Source organism: Panicum hallii, chromosome 9 (genome assembly GCF_002211085.1).
Source record: "Panicum hallii strain FIL2 chromosome 9, PHallii_v3.1, whole genome shotgun sequence".
NCBI lineage: Eukaryota > Viridiplantae > Streptophyta > Magnoliopsida > Poales > Poaceae > Panicum > Panicum hallii.
This window is the reverse complement of record NC_038050.1, coordinates 30,124,784-30,130,395: the sequence shown is the minus strand read 5'-3', so window position 1 is coordinate 30,130,395 and position 5,612 is coordinate 30,124,784.

The window sequence follows — 5,612 nt, the reverse complement described above, 5'->3', positions numbered from 1 at the left end:
TTTACGGTAACTCATCCACTTGTAGTAATTAGCTTTAATAAAATTTGCCAAGACTAAAAGCTAATGCAGTTGAGTCAGCTAACCTTAGAGCCTCATATTCGTGTTATACTTGTTGAGTACTAGTTTTGTACTCACACTTGCCTCTCTACTCTTCTGTTCCATTTCGGCTATCTTCGACTGCTGCTCAGTGCCCGGCAACGTGGAGGATTACGTCAGCGGCTTCGACGACTTCTAGGCGTTTGTCTCCCAGTCGACGTCCCTGTGGCGCCCAGCTCTTCATGTATCTCTTTTACGCTTCCGCAACTCTTGAACCGATTCTTGATTCGGTTGTAATAAAAATAATTCATTTTATTGATTCATTTACGTTTTATATTAATGTTATTCGTGACATGTGTTGTGATATCTTGATGATCTGTTGTATATATGCGTGACTTGATCCTGGCGCATATATGATTGCTCGATTTATGTCCTTATAAATCGGGTGTGATAGGGTGGAGGGGGAAAAGGGAGAGGGGGCCAAGGGGACCTGATCCCCCCGCTCACCTTGAGCCGGGGCGAGGTGTGGGAGTGGGGCGGCGGAGGTCAGTGGGGGTGGCCGCAGGAGCTCGGCGGGCGGCGCGTGGGCTCGGGGAGGCGAGGAGCCGGGTGGTTGAGCGGGTCGTGGGATGGGTGAGCCGCGCGGGGAGCCGATTTATAGAGGACGGGGCGACGGGGTGGAGGAGAACGTGATGATGGCGGCCGGCGGGCGGTGCGGGCGCCATTAATGGCGCTCCGGCCGCACGCGGCCGTCGCGACGCGGCGTGGCGCGGGCTGGGGGCGGGGCGGCGCTCACCGCGTCGTGCGCACGTGGATACAGTGGCGAGGGAGGACGCGGCAGCGGCGGTCGGCGCGGCGTCGCGGCGTGGCCGTGCGACGGGCGGCGCGGCGAGCGGCGCGGCGCGTGGAGCACGCGCGGGGCGTGCACGGCCGGGCGCAGAGGCGTGCGTGGGCACGGGGAGGCCGAGCCCGGGGGCATGCGTGCGCACAGGGGGGGAGGCGGCCGTGGTTCGGGAGCCGGGGTCGGGCGGCGCTCAGGAGCAGAGAGAAAAGAGGGGGAAGGCAGGAAGGGAGGAGGGAGAAAAGAAAAAGGGAGGGAGGGAAGAAGAAGGAAAAGAGAGAAAGGGAGAAAAGGAAAAAGGAGAAAGAAAAGAGAAAAAGAATTAGGGAGAGAGGGAGAAAAGAAGGAGAGAGGAGGGGAGAAGTGCCGGCGCCGGTTGCGGCGGTGACCGCGGCCGGTCGGCCACGCGCGGGGAAGCGCGCAGCGCGAGGAGAACAGCGAGGGAAAAAGGAAAACGCGTCGGCGCTAATCGCGGAAAGCGGTCGCGCGGTCATCGTGACGCGGTGGCGAGAGTCGAGGCGGTACGCGTGGGAAAACCGGGCGCTGTGCGGCACAGGGCGGGGAATGTGACAGCGTGCGTGTGGCGGTGAAACGGAGGGAGTCAGGGTTTTACGACGGATAAAGTTTTCGGTCAGGGCACCTTAACGCGTTATTTAAATTCGAAATTTTCGGGACGTCACAGTGAGAGAGTCGCGGTCCTGAGCCGGGTAGGATTCCCACCAGTCAAGAGCGGAGCCTTGCAGCTGCCCTGCTGCGTACAGAACCCTCTCCCGGTCGTCGCACTGCGCAACAACCAACTGGCGCTCCACCGAACGAAGCCAGTCGTCCGCCTGGAGTGGGTCCGTGGTGTGAGAGAAGGTCGGAGGATGACCTCTCAGGAAATCCACGCGCCGATCACGGGGCTGAGGCGGCGGTGGAGGCGGTGGCTGGGCGTGGATATGCTGCAGAGCCTGAACAGTATTGTTCAGGGTCGCCATCATCTACATCTGGAGCTGGAAGAACTGCTCCGGGGTCAGTGGTGGCGGCATCGGCAACGGCTGACCAGTACTCTGGTTGTTCTGCTCCTGTTGGTCAGAACCGGAACCGGTGCACCTGGTGTTCACCATCTGATTGCAACAAATGCAATTTATGAGAAAAAGATATGGTGCCGCTGCGAAAAATGAAACTTCGAAAAGATATGACAGATAGAGAAGGACTATATGTTATACCCCCAACGTTCTCACTCAATTTTATTATTTAGTTCCAGTTGGGTTAGGGTCGATTTGCATGAACAAGTTTATCTACTAGACTATGCAATCAACCAAAAATCCAAATCAAATATTTGCACAATAACAAACATTCAATATTCAAAACTTAGTCGAGTTTATCACACCACTCGACTAACATACTCGTTCTAGCGTATTTTCATCGGGACAACCTAAACTTATAGATTACAATATTAGGCGACTCAGGCCAACGTCTACGGAAAGCTCAAGCTATTTCTCAGAAAAAAAATACAGGAGAGATAGCAAATCAAGGGCCTAAGATTCAAGAAATAGAGGCAGAAAATGATTTTAGAAGGTTTGCGGAAGCAAGGCAAGAGAAAAGAAGTCCTAAACTCGACCAATTCTACCTAGGCTTCGTCCTATAGTCGATATGGCTCTGATACCAATTCTGTCACACCCGATTTATAAAGAACATAAATCGAGCAATCATATATGCGCCAGGATCAAGTCACGCATATATATAACAGAATCATCAAGATATCACAACACATATCACGAATAACAATAATATAAATCGTAAACAAATCGTAACTGAATTATTTTATTACAATCGAATCAAGAGTCGGTTCAAGAGTTGCGGAAGCGTAAAAGAGATACATGAAGAGCTGGGCGCCACAGGGACGTCGACTGGGAGACAAACGCCTAGAAGTCATTGAAGCCGCTGACGTAGTCCTCCACGTTGCCGGGCACTGAGCAGCAGTCGAAGATATCCGAAATAGAACAGAAGAGTGGAGAGGCAAGTGTGAGTACAAACTAGTACTCAACAAGTATAACACGAGTATGAAGCTCTAAGGTTAGCTGACTCAACTGCATTTGCTTTTAGTCTTGGCAAATTTTATTAAAACTATTTACTGTAAGCGGATGAATTACCATAAACCTTAATTGCATAAGAAATTAATCAATATTAATTAAGAACTACTGAGAACCATCCAAACCAAAACCACCCGGGGAATCTCCCTAACCAAAGGTTGATAACCCCACTAATCAGACGGAGGATCTGGGCCGCTCATGACTGTGAGCATAGCTGATATATCAGTTTTACACTCTCAAGTGGTTGCACAACTTTACCCACAAGTCGTGAGCTACGCTAGTGGTTCATCACACTTCCTTAGGTGAGATGGCTAGCAAGCACACTACGAGACCGTTACAAAGAATCACGTTGGTAAGGTGTAACCGCTAAGAATTCTGGATCAGCGACGATGGGGCCCACATCCGGGGGTACAAGACACACAGTACAGACCAAGCTGGAGGAGCAGGGACCATTGAAGCTTACCACCCCTCTTGCCCACGCAGGTAAATTACTCCCGAACCAACACGACCTAATTAGTAAGTCAAGACCGTCCCATTCCAGTCTTGTGGTTGCGCGGTTGTCCCAGGTTGTCGCTCTATGAACCGGTCCTTCTGGAGAGTGGCCAACCAAGCACTAAGCACCGTGCTGGCCCCCTAAACCAAGTTTCTAACAAAAACATATTTTAAGGATGCGCAAACCACTCAAGCACACAGCACAGAGGGTCGGCTCCAGAATTAAGTTGCATAAGACCATTAATCAAATTAATTAAAAAGGACCAAGATATGTTATAGCGCAGCAACCTAGCACAACTAACCAAAATGCAACCCAAAGGATATATATAAAGGATCTAAAGTGGTTAGGAAATCCTTATAGGCGTACAGAATTAAAATGCAGTATGAAATTATTAAAAAGGTGATAGGGGTTCATGTTATACTTGCCTTCCTCGAAACTCTCCTGCTGCTGCTCAAATTGCTTAGAAGATGGCTGCTCCTGGTACTGGTCCAAAGGCTCCGCGTCTAGGGGTTGTGGAGGTCGGAGCTGCGGCGGATGGAGGAGAACGACGACGACCGGCGGCGGAAGGGCTCGGCTCTCGCGGAGGAAGGTGATCCCGGGGTACCCCAGGCGTCTGGATCCCACGATCGGGCTCGGGGTTGACCCGCGGCGGTGTTCCGGGAGAAATTCGGACCGAGGAACGGGCCGAGGTCGCGGGTGAAGGGCGCTGGAGCTCCTGGGTGGTGAGGCGGTGCTGATGCGCAAGCTCTCGCGGGCCGTGGCGTGGTGGAACGGCGTGCCCACGGTGGCGCAGAGGAGGTGGTGCGGCGGCCAAGCAGCTGCGGTGCTGTGGCGCCGGTGGTGGCTGCGGGGTTAGGGTTAGGGTTCAGATGGTTGGGGTTGCTCTTTGTAGGGCGGCGGAGCCACACTGGCATGCGGGCCCGGGGAGAGGAGGTCGCCGGCGATCTCGGGGCCGTTGCGCGCTGGGGAGGAAGGAGGGGGAAGAGAAGGCGCTGACACGCGGGCCCCAGCTGCCAGAGAGAAAAGGAAGAGAGAGGGGGCGCTCGGGCTGAGGAGCAGGGGGAGGCTGGGCCGACGTGGAGAGTTCGGGCGTGGGGGAGGGAAATGGGCCGGCGTGGCCCATGCGGGGAAAGGAGGAGAGGAGAGAGAGGCCCGAGGGGGAGGAGGGGAAGCTGGGCCGCCGTGGCCCATGCGGGAGAAAGAGAGGGAAAAGAGAGCTGGGCTGGGCCAAGGGTTTGGGTTGTTTTCTCTCCTTCTTCTTTTCCTTTTCTTTTCTATACTCAAACATTCAAACACAATTATTTGAATTCAAACAAATTTGAACTCAAACCCAACACAAATACAACAATGCACCAGCATGAATGCACAAGCAAGTTGACCCTATGATTAATTTTATTTTCTTGTGTTATAAATTGCTTTAAATGCCACAAAAATTAAAGAAAAACTTGGAAAATTCATTTGAGCCAAAATAAATTCATTAAAATTAGGGAAAATTACATTAGGGTGTTACATGTCCCGCCAAGAGACGAGCTCCGAACTGCCGCCGTACATGACGTACAGCTTCTTGTGGCGCTCGTCACCACCGGACTCAGAGTCGGACTGGTGGAAGAGACCCTTGAGGTCTTTGTTGGGGGTTTGATACCCCAACTCCCTCTCCGTTGTGGCTGCCTCGGCATCAGAGGCTTTCTCCTTACTGGACCTCCGCGGAGGGGAAGAGCCTTCCCTAGAGGCTTGGTCACGCCTCTTGCTAAGGCGCTCCACGAGCTTCTGGATCTCACGGCACTCGGTGGCGCTATGGCGAGCCCCAGGATGAACAGGGCACGACCCGGGGTTGGTGCACTATTGTCGTGGGCGCTTGCCTCAGGGGTTCTGGCCCCCGGTCGTTGTAGCAGCAACGGCCGGACCCCCTATCCGTGACTTGTCAAAGCCACGGTTCTTCTTGTTCTTTTTCTTGCCGCTGCCAGGGGAAGCAACACTGGGCCTGCTCGTCTGAGCGGGTCCTGCCTGGGTTGCAGGTGCCACGCACGGCCTTCTGCAGCCCTGGCACATTTGTTCGCCAAAGCGAACAAGGTGGTGACGGTTTCCACCTGATGAGTTGCCAGCTTCTCCAGCATCTTCTCATCACGGACCCCCTGGCGGAAGGCCGTGATGATAGACGCATCGGAGA